At 40.7% G+C, this 19,319-nt stretch overlaps 1 pseudogene; it reads right to left on the bottom strand.

Moving 5' to 3' along the window:
* Nucleotides 1-540: 540 nt before the first annotated feature.
* The window catches only part of LOC132494133 (endoplasmic reticulum mannosyl-oligosaccharide 1,2-alpha-mannosidase-like), a 61,599-nt pseudogene continuing 42,820 nt past the window's right edge, over nucleotides 541-19,319 (bottom strand).

The following is a 19,319-nucleotide window of genomic DNA, read 5'->3' as shown; positions in this document are numbered from 1 at the left end:
TTCCTAGGTTGTTCCTTTTACTTATTGCCTATATTTGGTTCTTCCAAACAGCTGAGAGAGCCCAGCTGGAGGGTAAATGTAAAGTTGATAGCCCATCATTCCATGTTCATAGCAGAAGCCAGACTGTGCAGCCCCAATAAGCAACCTGCTGGGTCTACAAATTTGCCATGCTTCGCTCTGTTAAAACTTTATTGGGCACAGTATGGTAACTCAATTAATAGTGAGAATGACACCGGCAAGTGTCACTGGAATTGCAACCAATTATTTTTTCCTTAATATCTTTTTAAATCACAAGTTGACCAAGCTCAACAGGAGCCCTGTCCTTCCACAGGGCATATTTAGTCTGTCTCTGCCTTCCCCATTAGCCTCCATTGCCAGCATCCATCAACTATGTCACCAATAATAAGCCTCTCTCTTCTCCCAACTGCGGTGCAGTTTCCCCCAAAAGGAGCTAATAGATAACACAAATCAGGCTGTTTGGCAGGATTCTGTGTTGTTGGTAGAGTTTTGTTTTGTTTTGTTCTGTTATCATAGAAAGAAACTTTTCATCTTGTCTCTTGGGATTTGATTCTGAACATTATTGATTGAAGAACAGACACCTGAGGACTTCCCTGGTGGCGGAGTGGTTAAGAATCCACCTGCTAGTGCAGGGGATCCGGGTTCGAGTCCTGGTCTGGGAAGATCCCACATGCCGCAGAGCAATTAAGCCCGTGAGCCACAACTACTGAGCCTGCGCTCTACAGCCCGCAAGCCACAACTACTGAGCCTGCGAGGCACAACTACTGAAGCCCACACGCCTAGAGCCCGTGCTCTGCAAAAAGAGAAGCCACCGCAATGAGAAGCCCACACACCGCAACAAAGAGTAGCCCCCGCTCGCGGCAACTGGAGAAAGCCCGCACGCAGCGACAAAGACCCAACGTAGCCAAAAAAAAAAAAAGAATAGATACCCGATTGGATGTTGATATATCTGTTCAAATACTGCAGAATCTCCCACCCCTGATCCTGGTATTCCTTGTCCCCAGTGAACACTACAGACAGAACAGACTCTCCACTGTCTCTAGTCAAAGCAGACTGAAATTGTCTTCAGGCCAGATCCCCATATCCTTATGGCTAACTTTGGGGTTAACGCTGAAGTACAAAATTTCTGGACTCACCCCACTCCTAAACTGATGGTACATCTAGTAATAGGTCACCATAAAGGCTTCAGCTAGCTCCATGTGGTCAGCTGTCAGACCACAGCTTACACCCAGAGCCAGGGTTCCCAAGCAAAAAACACATTAAATGCATCTTGACTCAGAATTTGCCATCCACAACTTTCCCACAAAACTCAGCTTGCTGGGCTCAGACTGCTGAAGCAGGCGCTCTTTTATTCCTCTACGGCTTCAACATAGTCTTGTAGCAACTGAATTTCTTTCTTTCTTCCTTGGATCCACTGCTTCAGCAGAGCTCTGGTTCCAAGAGTGAAGATCCACTGAAGGGAAGACGCCACTGTTGGTATCAATGAATATGGGCACTAACCCATCATTCTTCCCAGGCAGGGAATGTATATACTTTGTCACTTTCATCACTACCTCCTGAAATTTCTCATCTCCAGTGAGACGAGAGAGTTCTCGGAACTCAAACTGAACGTTTGTCACTTCTGACACTATACTGACATCTATGGAAGCCTCACTAGCGGCAGTGTTTATGTTCATGGAAAGGAGTTTACACCCAGTCAGAAAGGCTACGAGGAAAATAATTAGATACCATAGGGGTAATTCCCCTTTCCCCACACAAGAGCGTCCTTTACCTGCTCCTGCTCTCCCCACGCTGTGGCGCTGCCTCTGAGCAGATGACGTTTAGCTTCCGCTTCCCGTTTCCCGCCAAGGCCCTAGAAGCACCGCCCCCAGCCCGCCCTGCGGAGCACTGCGCCTGCGCATGCGGCTCAGTTTGACCGATTTTTACCCTGCGGGGTAGTTTAGCTACTTCCCCTGTGGGTATTGGGCAGGCTCTAGTCCTGTGGTTTACAGCGCTGGATGACACTTTCTGTTCGGAGAATGTCTTTACAGTGGGCTAATGAAAAAGAGGACCTTGCAGACAGCCAGTGACCGTCCTCTGTGTAGTGATGTGTTAACTAAGCCTCGAAAGAACACAAACAATGCTTCTCAAGTTTTTGCATACCTGAGAATTATCTGAGGGCTCATTAAATTTCAGGCCGCTTTTGTCCCTATCCCCAGATATTCTGATTCAGTAGATGTAGGGTAGAGAGGAGACTGCATTTCTAACAGGTTCCCAGGTTCTGCTGAGGCTGCTGGTTTACAGACCACACTTTGGGACCCACTGCTCTGATTCCTGGCAGCTGGGGAAGAAACCGGGTGAGGGAAGGGGAGAATGTCAAGACTTGGGACCAGGCAGTGTGCGAAATGCTTTATATGCATCATCTCCTTTAATTTATTCCTTCTAATACCTATGAGGTATGAACTATTGTTGCTCTCCTTTTACATCTGAGGAAACAAGTTTATAGCATTTAAAGCACTTGACAAGCTTGTATGTGACAGAGTTGGAATTTGAACCCTGATTGTTAGGTCCCAGGGCCCAGGCTTCTGTCCTATCTACTCTACTCTGTATACTTTTTACAAAAGCACCTCTGGCCCCACAAGAACACTTGACCACTTTTCACTGAATAGACACTTTTAGTTTTTTTTTTTTCTAATCATCCTTCAAGGCACATCAGCCTTCCCTCTGGGGAGCCTTAACAAACATTCCTGAGGTCAGTTAGTGGTACCCTGCTCTGAGTTCCCCTAGGGTCCCCAAATACTTCATACTTATGTTTCCCAAAGCTCTCACCCCATTTGATGATAGTCAGCCACATGTGAGTTTGCCTCTGCTATTGGGTTGAAGCAAGGCATAGAGGAAGGGACATGGGCTTTGAAGTTAGTTAGAACTGTTTCAAACTCCAGTTCTTCCTCTTAGCTATATGAACTTGGGCAAATATTTTAACCTCTATGAGTTTAAAAAAAGGATAATGCGGGCTTCCCTGGTGGCACAGTGGTTGAGAGTCCACCTGCCGATGCAGGGGACACGGGTTCGTGCCCCAGTCCGGGAAGACCCCACATGCCGTGGAGCAGCTGGGCCCGTGAGCCATGGCCACTGAGCCTGTGCATCCGGAGGCTGTGCTCCGCAATGGGAGAGGCCACAACAGTGAGAGGCCCGTGTACCGCAAAAAAAATTAATTAATTAATTAACTAATTCAAAAATTTTTTGAAAAGGATAATGCCACAAGAGAATGGTTGTGAGAGTAGATAGATAGTGGGAAGCAGCCGCAGAGCACAGGGAGATCAGCTCGGTGCTTTGTGACCGCCTGGAGGGGTGGGATAGGGAGGGTGGGAGGGAGGGAGATGCATGAGGGAAGGGATGTGGGAACAGATGTATATGTATGACTGATTCACTTTGTTATAAAGCAGAAACTAATAAAAAATAAAAAATAAAAAATAAATAAAAAGAATCCACCTGCCAATACAGGGGACACGGGTTCGATCCCTGGTCTGGGAAGATCCCACATGCCACAGAGCAACTAAGCCCATGCGCCACAACTATTGAGCCTGCGATCTAGAGCCCACGCACCGCAACGAACAGTAGCCCCCACTCACTGTAACTAGAGAAAGCTCACACGCAGCAACGAAGACCCAATGTAGTCAAAATATATATAAAATAAATTAATTTAAAAAAAAGAGAGAGAATGGTTGTGAGAATTTAAATGAAATAAGACTATGTTAAGCCCTGACATATGGTAGATACTCAATAGATAATAGAAATTATTATAACTGTTTGGATAACTGTTCAGTGAATAAAAGGCAATTTTATCTTGACCTACCATTGTCTCTGTTCTTCTGAATATTTCATATAGCCATATTTCCTTAAAACATAAATTCCAAGGAACATACTTAACCTCCTCATTTAAGAAAAAGAAGATTTTTATAAGCACATACTTACAAACTATTAAGATAGTCCTTTAAATATCTCTCTAATAGTCTTCAAAATAGATCCCAAAAGACTTCAGCTTCCCAATATTTAGTTTAATTTGTTACTCTAAGACTTTAAAAATCATAAAACTACAACTGTCTTTAAATGGCTGACAAGATCTAACTGAATTAGAGTCTAACCTCTTTCCTCATTTATCTCAATGAGTAATGTTTTTATTGTATTTCCATCTCAAGTGCAAGAGTAAAATAAATGAGACGCAGAAATCTCAAATCCAGGGGCTTCCCTGGGGGTCCAGTTGTTAAGACTTCTCTTTCCAATGTAGGGGGTATGGGTTCTATCACTGGTTGGGCACCTAAGATCCCACATGCCTCATGGCCAAAAAACCAAAACATAAACAGAAGCAATATTGTAACAAATTCAATAAAGACTTTAAAAATGGTCCACAACAAAAAAATCTTAAAAAAAAAAAAAAAGAAAAGAAAGGAAATCTCAAATCCAAATGTTGGTGGAGAACAATAGCAAAAGGTTCTTTCAGGTTAACTCTAGGATAAAAGGTTTCTAAAGGAGACTGAGAACAATTCTGTCTCCAGTAAACACATCATCTGAGGGTATGTGTAGAGTGAGACTAGCTATGTGAGTGATGGGTATGTGGGGCTTCATTGTATTCTCTCTGTATAGTATAGAGTTATTTGAAATTTTCCATGATAAAAAATGTTTAGTAAGAAGCCAAAAATATCATCATCATCATCGTCATCATGATCATCATAATATCACCATCATTTGCTAGATGTATTAAGAGTTTTCTAGGTTCAATATCGCTCTTAATTCATGAAATTACTACTTCCTTTTGAAGAGAAGAAAACTTAAGCTTAAAGAGATTTACAATATATTTCTCAAATTCACACTCCTAATAAGAGGCAGATTTCAGGACCAAAAATTTTAACGAGTTCAAGATATTCAGAAAGAGAAAGGGGGAAATTGGTATTCTCCAGGGAAAAGAACTGTTTCCTTCTTCTCTGTGAGAACTGTAAGCAGCATTCAAATAAAGACACCCCAAGCTGGAAGTAATGTGACAGCTGGAGACACATATGTGGCCCATGGACTCCTAGGGAGTGGAACCAGTAGAGCAGACCCCAGCACTAACTAGAGATGGAGCTGGCTGAAGTGAGAAAACAGCACCTCCATTGGGATCTATCAGAAAGGTAGACGAATCAGAAAATTTGTTGAATCAGAAAATTCAGAATGTACTGTGTGCAAAAACTGGAGAAGGAATGAATCTCATGGAGATTCGTCCAGATGTTTCTTCTCCAAGAAAAAGTGTGAAGTGAGTACTTTTCTTTAAGTTTCAGGAAATTCAGGCAGCATAACCAAGGGAAGCAAATATCCCAAGATTTCACAGGCATAACAGTGTCTCCATGAGAGTAGAGGGAGAGAGTGGTCATTCAGAGCCCCAGGTCAGCCAGGAATTCTCAATGGCAATGTGAGATACTCACGCTCAGTGTCTTTTGTCAACATGTTACAAATATTTATTGAGGAAATATTATGTTCTGCTCTGTGCTAGATGCTGAAATACTATACTCACACAGCTCAATATCAAAAAAACAAACAACCCAATCCAAAAATGGGAAGAAGACCTAAACAGACATTTCTCCAAAGAAGATATACGGATTGCCAACAAACACATGAAAGGATGCTTAACATCACTAATCATTAGAGAAATGCAAATCAAAACTACTTTGAGGTATCACCTCACACCAGTCAGAATGGCCATCATCAAAAAATCTACAAACAATAAATGCTGGAGAGGGTATGGAGAAAAAGGAACCCTCTTGCACTGTTGGTGGGAATGTAAATTGATACAGCCACTATGGAGAACAGTATGGAGGTTCCTTAAAAAAGCAAAAATAGAACTACCATACGACCCAGCAATCCCATTACTGGGCATATACCCTGAGGAAACCATAATTCAAAAAGAGTCATGTACCACAATGTTCATTGTAGCTCTATTTACAATAACCAGGACATGGAAGCAACCTAAGTGTCCATCAACAGATGAATGGATAAAGAAGATGTGGCACATATATACAATGGAATATTACTCAGCCATAAAAAGAAACGAAATTGAGTTATTTGTAGTGAGGTGGATGGACCTAGAGTCTTTCATACAGAGTGAAGTAAGTCAGAAAGAGAAAAACAAATACTGTATGCTAACACATATATATGGAATCTAAAAGAAAAAAAAATGGTTATGAAGAACCTAGGGGCAGGATGGGAATAAAGACGCAGATCTACTAGAGAATGGACTTGAGGACACAGGGAGGGGGAAGGGTAAGCTGGGATGAAGTTAGAGAGTGGCATGGACATATATACTCTACCAAATGTAAAATAGATAGCTAAGTGGAACCAGCCGCATAGCACAGGGAGATCAGCGCGGTGCTTTGTGACCACCTAGAGGGGTGGGTTATGGAGGGTGGGAGGGAGGGAGACACAAGAGGGAAGGGATATGGGGATATATGTATATGTATAGCTGATTCACTTTGTTATAAAGCAGAAACTAACACAGCATTGTAAAGCAATTATACTCAAATAAAGATGTTAAAAAAAAAAAAGAAAAATACCTCTGGTTGGTGTGTATACCTCCTGGAAGGAGGCAACAAAAGAATTAGTGGTTGTGTGGTGCCTGGTTTCCCTACCCTGGTTTTCCTCCTCTCCACACTCATTAATCTCTTTACTCGGGTTCTGTTGTAAAAGCTAGTGATAGCTTACGGTTTTTGCAACTTTTATATTTTTTCAAATCTAATATTTTCACTTGGTTCCATTTTGGAAGATTACTAATATCTTCCCTTATATCCTTAAGTATATTTATCATACTTATGTTAAATCTTCTTTCCATCTGTTCGAATAATTTTGCTTCAGATGGTAAATGTTAACCAGTTTTGTGTCATCTCTCATTTGGGGAAGTTGTTGTACTCTGGTGTCTGATTATTTTGGCTGGTGATCTTGTGTTCTCCTAGCTGTATCAGCCAGCTCATCTGGCTATGCATATTGAGAAAGGTCCAAAAGCCAGGCCCTATCTTTGTCACTACACAGATTAAGGATGGGGAGATTATGAGTCACAGGGTAGAGAACCCCAGTACTAGAAGCACCACTCTTGATTGCTGCCACCTCACCAGAGAACTCTAGCCAAACTTTCACCTTTAAATCCTTAGTTAGGGATGAAGGAGTTTAAAACAAGTTCTCCCCTCCCCTCACCCCAAAATGTGCCACTTTAACATGTGGATTACTTTAAGCTGAAGTCGATGAAAGCCCAAAAGACTCCGCAAGAGATATTTACCTTTCCTTTAATTGCCTAAAGGAATTCAGATAGAGGGCCTTGTCCGGGAAGAGAACCATCACCAGAAATGACTACAAAGAACATGGGCGAGGTGTTGTAAGGTGGGCAGCTCTGCAGCGCCTGAGGATCAGAGTCTCTGTGTCCCATTGTCTCTGCATGGAACAGCAAACATTTGTTTACCAAACCTTTGCCCTTTCCAACTTCCTGTGAATTGTCTTCCTCTCCTTTGCAGTCTCAGACCCCTAACCCCTTTTCCTTAGCTCAGAATGGCATATAACCCTCAGTTGTCTGGCTGCCTATGGATCTCATATTCTTATGGGAGCCCATATGTATGTAATTAATTTTTCCCCTGTTAATCTATCCTACCTTAATTTGACTATTAGACCAGCCAAAGAACCAAGAAAGGTAAAAGTTTTTCCTCCCCTACAGGGAGAAGCAACACAGGGAGAAAGCATATCCTCTCTTGCTATACAGTAGCCCCCAGGGCTGGGGGAGTGGACAAGCAAATTCCCAAAGTCAGTCAGTCCACACCTATTCCCACCAATTCTTCACCCCAACAGGACAGACACTAGCACTAGTAGCCTAGCACTGGAAGAATTAGACATTGATTTGTCTTAAGGCAGAGGTCGGGGGTGGGGTGTGGGGAGCTGAACTCCAAAGATTTTCTCCAGTCTCTGGCTTCCCTATGTCTCAAGCCAGCCACCCACCTCTTAGGCTCACCACCCAAGATAGTCCTCAGTCCTCCAAGGCTTCTCACGCTTTGTTTTGTTTGTTCCTAGATTCCACTATCCTGGATAATTACCAGCTATAGATTCTCTAAGGTTGATTTTAGAGTTCGTTGCCGGAAGCCCATGCTGGTTTGCTTATTTTTAGGACCTGGAAGCCCATCTCCTAAATGGGTTTCTTGTAACAGACGTTTTGGCCAGCTTTCAGGTATGATTAGTCAACATGCAAATTGTGTTTGAGAAGCAATTTAGCCATATGAACCAAAGCCTTCAGATGTGCTTAGCAATTCCACTTTTTAGAAATGTATCCTGAGGAGATAAGCTGATATATATGCAAAAGTGTATAAGGTCATCTACTGCGGTGTTATTGCTAATAGGAACAATTTGGAAACAACTGAGTATTCATCAACAGGGGATTGGATAAATAAAATCTGGTATACAAATGCAACATGATGCTGTTTAGTCATAAAAATAATGATATAGATCTATATTTATGGGTGTAAAAGATATACTCAGCAACTGTTAAATTGCATTTAGAATATGATTCCATTTATGTAAAATGAAAGAGAAAAAGGGAGTAAGAGGTCTGGACCACTCACAGCAAACTGCTACCAATAATTATCTCTGGGCTTGGAATTTAGGATTATATTTGCTTTCTTCACTATGATTTTCTATATTGTTTGATATGCAAACATTTATCTTTATAATCTCTATGATTGGAAAGAAATATGTCTATTTTTATCTTTGAAAAATAAAAACATTAAATATCCCCCAAACATGAAGACACAGACTAAACTTCGCTGATGACTTTAGCCCCATTCATATAGTGGCAGGGGCTTCAGAATAACACACTGCAGGCCTTCAGCAATAATTTGTTGTTTTATAACTTTCAAGCTCCTGTAACCCAGGGGCACAATAAAATAGGAAGGCTAATTCAGTGTAGCTGAAGAAACACTAATTATCTGGGGAAAGGGTTTCCCCAGAGCTTAGTCACTTGTAACCCAGTGTGGGACCACCGGAGCAAAGACAGCAAATGCAACCTGATGAAATATTCATGGTCTTGACTGCTTGGAGGGGTTCACTGAAGCATTGTTTATGCTGCTATTTCCTGCAAGTCTGGGGTGACCAATCAGCTGATAATAGGTTGGCAGAAAGGGGTAGCCGTGAACATAAACATTGTCAGAATACGGTGGTGAAAGCAGGATAAAGAAGATGTGGCACATATATACAATGGAGTATTACTCAGCCATAAAAAGAAATGAAATTGAGCTATTTGTAATGAGGCAGATGGACCTATAATCTGTCATACAGAGTGAAGTAAGTCAGAAAGAGAAAGACAAACACTGTATGCTAACACATATATATGGAAGAAAAAAGAATGTCATGAAGAACCTAGGGGTAAGACAGGAATAAAGACACAGACCTACTAGAGAATGGACTTGAGGATATGGGGAGGGAGAAGGGTAAGCTGTGACAAAGTAAGAGAGTGGCATGGACATATATACACTACCAAACGTAAAATAGATAGCTAGTGGGAAGCAGCCGCATAGCACAGGGAGATCAGCTCGGTGCTTTGTAACCACCTAGAGGGGTGGGATAGGGAGGGTGGGAGGGAGGGAGACGCAAGAGGGAAGAGATATGAGAACATATGTATATGTATAACTGATTCACTTTGTTATAAAGCAGAAACTAACACACCATTGTAAAGCAATTATACTCCAATAAAGATGTAAAAAAAAAAAAAAAATGAGTCAGATACCTTGTTGATGCTCCCTGGCCTTCCGCTTTAGATTTCTTGTCTTAGAATCTGGAAACTTAATTCAAAGAGCTAATGGGCTCCCCTGGAGAAAAATAGCTTTTGGTCTTGGTGAGAAATGAAGGAACAGCTAGTTTCTTGAGGCATCAGAAAAGGATCAACACTTGGGCCAAATACAATGGTTGAAGCTTGCTGGAGTGAGAGGAAAATGACTCTAGGTCAGCAAGATCCAGGGTATGCTTAGTGTTTATTATTAATATTAAAATATATTTATTAGTTATTTCAAGAAATCAGGTTTTTCCCACTATTTAAAGAAGAGATACTGAGACTGAGACCAAGTTATCTCACAGTTTACCTCCACCTACTATATAAGGAGGTACAAAAAAGCAGGCACAGCTTGGCAGGTGGACTAAATGACCCAAGAAAAAATCATTAATGCTGATGATTTCAGAGTCAATTTAGTGACTCTAAACTAAAAGGGAACTTATCTACTCCGTACCATGCACTATGCTGGGCACATTATATGCATAATCTCATTATTTCTCACAAAACTGAATATCTTTAAGATAGGAAAATTATCCCCAAATTGCAGACAAGGAAAAATGAGGATCAAAAAGTAATTAACATGGCTCAGATTCAAAGCCAGTTAAGAGGTTCATACCCAGATTTAAGACTCAGCTCTGGGGGCTTCCCTGGAGGCGCAGTGGTTGAGAGTCCGCCTGCCGATGCAGGGGACACGGGTTCGTGCCCTGGTCCGGGAAGATCCCACGTGCCGCGGAGCAGCTGGGCCCGTGAGCCATGGCCACTGAGCCTGCGCGTCCGGAGCCTGTGCTCCACAACGGAGAGGCCACAACAGTGAGAGGCCTGCATACCGCAAAAAAAAAAAAAAAAAAAAAAAGACTCAGCTCTGTTTGGCTTCAGGAACAGAATAAATGCTCTTTACACCCACTCACCACTTTGGCTCCCAAACTCCTCTCATGGCCTAAATAGCTGCAAATCAAACGTATTGTAGTGTAACCTCCACAGTGAGTGTTAAGCTTGAGTCTCTGATAACATGGCTAGGTTAGTTTGGTAGGAACACCAAGGCTTCTACCATGGTCTGAAAACTTGGTTGTTGATCCAGTATCCAGTCCTCTTTCCCTCTTCCTGATTACACCTCCAAGCAGCCCATGTACTTGAGGAAAGGCTGACTCCATCCCACAGCTCCAGGGCTTAACCCTAACCTACTCAAGCCAATCAGCACATTCCATCATCCTGGCCAGAATGCTTGGATGAGAGAGGAGGGCATGTGATCCAAACAAGTCTATGAAGGTGAATTTCAGGATTCTTGCTTGGAATGCTAGTGGAACCTGGTGTGCAGATGTAAAGCCTGGAACTGCTGCAGCCTTTTTACTATCAAGTGGCAGGCCCAGTGTGGGATGAAGCTGACATAGTAAAGGGCAGAATGAAGAAAAAGAAAAAAAAGGAAAGAATGAAACTGGGTCCTCAATAACAGCACTAAATTGCTAGATCTGCCAAACTTGTGTCTGGATTTTCCTACTATGTGAGTCAGTAAATCATTATCTAAGACAGTGTGAGTTTTGATATTGTTTCCCAACTGATACAGAATATGGTACCAGAAGTGGAGTTATGGGAGTAATAAACCTATAAATGTGGAATTGGCTGGATAGAGACAGTAAAGAGAAGGGGAGTGAGAACCCATTGATCTCAAACTGGGAATTTGGTGTCTTTGTTCCTTGATTGTGAAACAACTGGTTATACTATAGCCTATTAATAAAATGATCATATAGTTTATTGTCCAAACTAGAACATATTTGAGAATGAAACAGAGGTGCCATTAATAACTATGTCAGATAATCCTTCACTGTTCAGATTTCAACCCACTTTTTTTTCTTAACCCTTGGAGCCCAGCAGTGCATTTACAGTATGTATTTGTTGTAATTTATCCAGGATCTGGCATATTTTCACTTCCCCCTCAGAGTGTGCAGCATGTCTTTATAGTGGAAATAGAAGTTCATACCAGTTCATTATGGCTGGACTGAAGTCACATGTGAGGAAGAAGCAAGCCAGGAGAATAGAAAATAGGCAACAGCCAAGGAGGTTGATTTTATCACAAAGGTGATGGGAAACCATTACAGAAGTTTAAGAAAAGTAGTGTCCTACTGAAACTGTGTAACTCAGATTGGGACTTGAACCCACCGTCTTCTAATTATTAGATCACACACCTGGTCTCAGGACTTAATGAAGCTCAGGTTCTTGATGTCTCATTGCAGAAAGAATTCAGTGAGAGATAAAGTGATAGGTAAGAAGTGGATTTCTTTAGAGAGAAACACACTCCACAGACAGAGTATGGGTCATCTCAGAAGGTGAGAGGCCCCAAAATATGAGGGTTGTTAGTTTTTATGGGTTGGGTAATTTCATAGGCTAATGAGAAGGAGGATTATTCCAACTGTTTTGGAGAAGGGGCAGAGACTTCCAGAAATTGGGCCACAGCCTACTTTTTGATCTTTGATGGTCAGCCTCGGAACTGTCATGGCACTGGTGGGTGTGTCACTTCGCTTATGCTAATGTATTACAATGAGCGTATAATGAGGTTCAAGGTCCACTGGAAGGCAAATCTTCGGCCGTCTTGGACCTAGTTGGTTCTATCCAATTTTTGTCATGTCCTATGGCTATGTCATTCTTTCAAAGGTTGTGTTGTGCCCCCTTCCCTCCTGTTTCACTATCAATCTCCCATTTAAAAAAAAATCAGTATTGCGCAATGAGGAAGACAGATAAGAAGAGAGGAAGCTACATGCAGACTACTGCTCTAAGAATAATGAGCATTTTTAACACCGATAGTGGCAAGGTGGAAAGGAGGGGACAAATTTGAGAGATTGAGAAGCAAAAGGGGAGCAAAACAATTTACCTGAAGCCAATTCTCATAATGATACATTCGCCTAAAATTCTAAATAACAAAACAGCATTTCAAAACTGATATGACAGTTTCAGCCCGTTTTGAGAGCGATCATTCTTCTAGGTTTCTTTTTTTCTTCTGCAATGTTCAAGGAAATTTCCTCAATTTATCTGAGGGCATTTTCACATTTAGATCATATGGCTCCTAATTGTTTAAAGGATACAATGAATTTTATATACAAAACATTGAGTATAGTCCCTATTGTCTATTCATTCATTCAGCTGTCTTTTCCAGTTATGCCTACCACTGAGCTTTTCAAGGATTTTTGTCCAATTAGTCTAAGGGCACATCTGTCTAAGTTTCATTTTTCTAATGTGTTTATCACGTTTGTAGATTCCACATGACTCTCCTAATTTATCCATTTTGAGGATTCTTGCCTCTTGTTGGATTCTGTGTATGTGTTTTGCATTTTCTGAGTACTCAATTGATTTATTAAGCAAATTAGATCTTATCTAATATTTTCCCATGTTTTGCTAAGTATGACATTTTATACAGTAGAAATTAAAAGATGTAATGGATATAGAGAAAGTCTCTTTAGCTCCACAGAATTTCACTTTATACAAAATAATACTGGATCACAAAACCCTAAAAACAAAATCCACCATAATATCACATGTTATTAGGAATGGCATGCTGGTAACCAGAAGCATTTTTATGGTATAAGTTCAAGGTAGCTTGGCTAGTTTAATGAGTCTAGGACTTGAAGTCAGACTTGAACTTGAATACTGGCCATGACACTTCTAAGCCATGTGACCACGGCCAAGTTATTTGACTTTTCCAGGCCCTAATTTCCTTCATTTCTATAGTACTAAGATTTATTTCATAGGACTGTTGTAAAAATTAAATAAAATAATAAAATAAAAATTAAATAAATTAAATTTAAAATGATAATAAAATAAAATAAAGGACTCAGTGCATACATGCATGGGAAGTACTTTAAAAATAGTAGCTATTGTCATAGATTTTATTCCAGGTTCCTCTGCCTTCAGTGAATTGGATAGAAACCCAGTGGTAGGACAGCAATTTTCTTATCTGGAAAATGGGATAAGAGTATTACCTCTTTTGTAGGGCTATAGTGAGAATTAAATGACATAATCTATGTAAATATATGGAATTGTGACTGATACATACTAGGCACTCATTATATTTAGTCATTATCATGATTATTACTACTTTTTACTCTGATTAAATGTAAATCAAGTAATACTTTTATTCAAATACTCACCACGAGTTGAGTTCTCAGTATCTTACATCTCAAGAACTAAAACCAGCACTGAATAAGCCCCAAACTTGGCTTTACCTAAAACTGTGAGGAGATGGCTATATACAGTGTTGAAAGGACCTCTTATCAATTTCAAATGTATCTCTTGTAACATCTCAGAATCTGTTATCTACAGAAACAGGACACTGTAAGTGGGAAGTTGATAACCAGTACCTGAGTGCCAAGATTAGAGTTTGCATGACACCACTGAAACTTCCCTTTTCAACTTTGGCCAGACAAAAGAGGAGATTTTAGGGGCCAGAGTGTCCAGCAACCCAGTTAGTAGACTCATACTGTGGAATTGCAACTTCTTATAATGTTGATACTTTATTGACACCTTGAAATAGCTCATGGAAACAATTGCACACACAAATGCACCTAGCATTATGGGCATCCTGGAGGTGAGATCTCCTAGAACCCAGCAGATCAATTCACCAAGGGGGGGTGGGGGTGGGGAAAGAAACTTTATAAAACTTTGCTTGAGATCCAAAATAGGTACAGGTCACTCATAACTGAAGCCTTTTAAAACGATGTGTTGATAGAGGGTTGTACAAGTTAGGATTCAGTTGCTGTTGACACCCAAAATTTATTTATCTCTCATTTAATCATCTGAATTTACATAAGCAGTCCATTGCAGCTGTCAGTGTCAGAGACCCAAGTGCTTTCTGTGTTTTTGCTCCACATTACCTACAATATTACTGTCATCTTTAATTCCAAAATGGCACACCATGATGGTCTCACTCCAGCAGGAGAGTTAAGGGAGAAGAAGGTCACACTTCTTTCCTTTAGATGCATGACCCAGAATTTATATATGTCACTTCCACTCATATCTCATCAGCCAGAACTTAGCCACATGCACACTTACCTGCAAAGGAGGCTGGGAAATGTTATCTTTGTTTTGGGTGGCAAAGTGCCCAGCTAAAGCTTGGAGTTCTGTTAATATGGAAATTAAATGAGAAAACATAATAAGAAACAACTAGCAAACTCTATTTAAAAGGCAATTTAGATTGGTAGTTGAGGATACAGGCCTTGGAGGGTGAGAGCCTGGGTTTGAGTCATGGAATCGCAATTAAGTATGTGGATTAGCTCTCAATTCCCTGGGTGACCTTGGCAAAGACATTCATCTCACTAAGCTGCAGTTTCCTCATAATATAGTGCCTATTTCATCAGATTATTGAAAGAATTAAAACCATTAATCCAAGTAAATTTCTCAGTGTAATTCTTGGCACTTAGTAAGTACTCAATAATGTAAACTATTATTATCAGTAATTAGAAACATCATTTCCTTATTACGGCATTCTTTTAGGACGGACAGAGGGCAAGGACTGTGTCTTGGATTTTCTCTTGGAGAAGGGGTGAGTATATTTTGCATGCAGGATCTGTAGGGACAGGGAAAGATGTTTTTACATATATGTTTTTTCCAAATAGACTCTTAAAGTGATCTCAGTATATCTTTGTGTTGAGTGTTGAAGAAAATGTGTCAAGCTTTATACGGTAAGCAGTTATTCCCACATGCTGCTCTGGGCACTGGCAGCTTTAAAATCATCTGACTCTTAGTAAAACGTGTGGATTCCTAACTGTCCCACAAATAGAATCTCCAAGCGTATGGCACTGTGTTTTTAATAAGCTCTCTGAGATAAAGCTGATATTCTGCTAAGGTTTTAGAACCATTGCCAAGTGACAGTACTAATACTAATAAGTTTTTGTTGTCATTAACAATGACAACTACATTTATTTAGCCTTACTCTGTGCCTGGCATGGGTCTAAGCACTTTATGCCATTAACTAATTTAATCCTCACAATAACCCTATGAATTGTTACTTTTATTATCTTCATTTTACCAATTAAAAAAACTAAAACACAAAAGCTTCAGTCATTTTCCCCAATCACAGAGTAAGTAGTTGAGCCAGGATTTGGACCCAGTCTTTCTCAGAGCCCATACACTTAACCACACTATTGACAGTGGAAGAGGAGTGACAAGTGGAACTGGAGCCAACTAGGGGACGATCAGGGCTCCATCACAGCCTGAGTTCCCATAAGTGTCCCAATCACCCTTGTTCACTTACAGAAAAACCTACGACATATCATAACAAGCTGGAATAAGCTGCCTCTTGAGCATTAACCATGAAGAAACATTTTTCCAAACATGATAAAAGACAGCTGAACTAGATCTGGTCCTGTTAAATCTCCAAAGTAAATAGAAACCACATTGAGCCATGCTTGGCACTTTCTGGCCATAAAGTCAATTTTGAGTTTCCTGAAACAGATACCCAGCTGAACTGCCAGCTGTGCCAGGTTCCGCAGGGGAAGGGCATGGGGCAATGATGCAGGAGTGATGCAAATTCCTACTCAGAAAAAAACGAAGAGTCTCTAAGGCTAGGTCACCACCTCCATGACAGCTTCTCCCCACTGAATCTGCTCAGGGCTCAGGCAGTCCAGGACCTGTATTGGCTCTTTTCTCAAGGCAACCTCTTGTACTTGAGGAGACTACCAAGCTCCGTGCTGCCCAGGGCATTTTAGAAGCCAATAAAATAAGCGATCTTTATATTTACAAGCAGTTCTGAAAATACCCTGTCACTTACCTGTTTGCCTATCTCTCGACCTCAGAGACTGAGTGACCTAGCAGAAAATAAGTGTGGTGGACTGCAAAATTGGATACAAATACCTCCCCCACAGCCAAGTGGTGGAGTCTAATTCTCTATCCCTGAATCTGGGTTGGCCACGTGACTTGCTTTGGCCAAGAAGACATTGGCTAACAGGGAGGGAAGCAGGGGTAAACAGAAAAGTGATGGTGCATGGGGGCTTGCTCTCTTGCAAGAGAGCTCAGAACCCTGAGACCACCATGTGAACAAGCCCAGAACAGCTGCTGAAGGATGAGAAGCCAAGGAGAGGAGAACCAGGGAGCCTCAACAAATGGCCAGTCAACCTTCAGACGTGTAACTGAGACCATCCTAGATCACGTAGTTCCCAGCCACCCACCAGCTAACCACAGACGCATGGGGGGCACGTATGCACTGATATGGCTAAGACCAGAAAAACCTTCCAGCTGACACACAAAATCATGAGCTAAATAAAACAGTTATTGTTTTAAGCCTCTAAGTTTTGGAATGGTTTGTTACCCAGCAAATGCTAACTGAAGCAAGGAGATAAATTATTAAAGGGAGACGTTTCAGAATAAAACATGCCTGCGTTCAAAATTCCAGCTTTTCCTCTTACTAGGTGTGAGGCTCTGGATAACTAATTTAATTTCTCTGACTCTACATTTCTTCATCTTTAAAATTTGGAAAATAAACATAACCATACCCTGAGTTCTTCTGGAGAGTCAATGAGAAATGTGGGAACCACTGTGTTTGCTTTACAGTATTATTATTATTATTATATCATCATCATTAAGTTGCTTTGAACTGAGCTATATGCTAGAACAGAGCTATTGCCAGGTTCCGGAGATAAAGAAATAAACCTAACAATATATTGGCCTGAGCAAGGAGTCAATAACAATCTATAGACAAGAATTGGATTGTGTAACCACTATCGGAGGTTGCACAGGGTTTGACATTCCCAGAAAACATCACTAAGGTTCCAATTCTCAGGTTTTAGGGAGAGGGGGAGGGGGAGGACAGGAAGCAGCAGCAATCAAATAGGAATGGGGGCATCCTATTGCTACAGAATAGAACCTGGGAGAGTAGCGAGGAGCACTGGCTTTAGATAGAGAGAGGTGTCCAGGAAGCCCCACTGGCCTTCAGGTTCCTTATGAAATAGAAACAAGAACCAAACATCCAGGAGCAGCTTGACATAATGAGAAACAACACAAATTCTGGAACTTGAAACACTAGTTCAAATCCAAATGGGTCTCAGTTTGCTCATCTATAAATTGGGACTATAGCACCAATATGATTCACATGTTGGTTCATATGGTAGTTGTGAGAATTTGACAAAATACTAATATAAAATGCCTCCCATAGTACCTAGCACAGGGTAGGCAATCAACCAACATAATTTCTTTCCCCATCTCTTCCATGTTCATAAAGTCACTTTGTTGTTCATCTCCTGACATAACTAGTGTCCTGTAACCTGGGGACGCAGTAATATCTGAAGGCCAGAACACTGACCACAAATACTATTTCTGGCTTTGTGACCTTGTGACCTCACTTAGCCTCTCTGTTTATCAGCTTCTCACTGGTGACATGAGAATAATACTTCCTGTCCCTGATGCATTTCTCAAGGATAACAGGATGATTCATTCAATTTTAAAACCTAACTCAGGGCTTGATCATGCTGTGTAGAAAAATAAATAAAACACAAAAGGAAAGTCAAATGACTAATATTTAAAGTCCTGAGGCACTAATGCATAGTCAGTGACATTTCCATCACTGCCAATTCCTTTCTCTCTCTCTCTGTTTTTAATCTTAAACCCTGTCATGGAGAGATGCCCTCCTTAGCCTGGCTTTGCTGTCTCTTTTCCCGCTTCTCCCCAACTCAAGTCTACAGCTCTTCAACATGGACAGAAAGCCAAAAGTGAGGGATGAATATGCAGGCAGGAAGCAGAGGTAGAAACAGGCCTGGGAAAATAATAACACAATAATAATTTATTGAGCACTTACTCTGTGCTAAGAACCCTGCTATGTACTTTACACATGTTATCTCATCTAATCCTAACAATTCAATGAAGAGACACTGTTTTAATCTTAGGAAGTTTCAACAATTTGCCAAGGTCACACAGTTAACAGTAATAGCAGAGCTGGGATTTAGATCCAAGCTGGCTAACCTCAAAGCTCCCTACCAGTTTAACCTTTAGAGTATAAAGTCTATTCAAGATCAGTATGGCACAGTGATTGAGACTATAGGTTCTGGAGTCAGATGCCTGGTTTGAATCCTAGATCTGCATTTATAGAATGACTTCGAGCCATCACTTAGTAATATCTAAGATATATGATAATGTATAGTAGATTATATTATATGTATATAATATGGCTCATATGTAATATATTATAGGTAGTATATGTTACATATATAATACACATATTAATATATTAGTATATTAATAATAATGTATAACATACGTGTGAGATATATTTTATATATAGTAGATATATACAAAGTAGATTTTACTTATGTATATAGTAGGTAGATATATAGGTAGACATATGTGTGTGTCTGTGTATATATATGTGTATATATGTATATACATACATATATATGTGTGTGAATATATATATGCCCAATCTGATTTTAATCATCACAACAACCCCACGAGGAAGATAATAGCATTATCCCCACTTTACTAACGGGGAAAGTGAGACACAAGAGGTCAAGAAACTTGTTCA

This window comes from Mesoplodon densirostris, chromosome 7 (genome assembly GCF_025265405.1).
Source record: "Mesoplodon densirostris isolate mMesDen1 chromosome 7, mMesDen1 primary haplotype, whole genome shotgun sequence".
NCBI lineage: Eukaryota > Metazoa > Chordata > Mammalia > Artiodactyla > Ziphiidae > Mesoplodon > Mesoplodon densirostris.
This window is presented reverse-complemented; position numbering and strand designations above follow the sequence as displayed.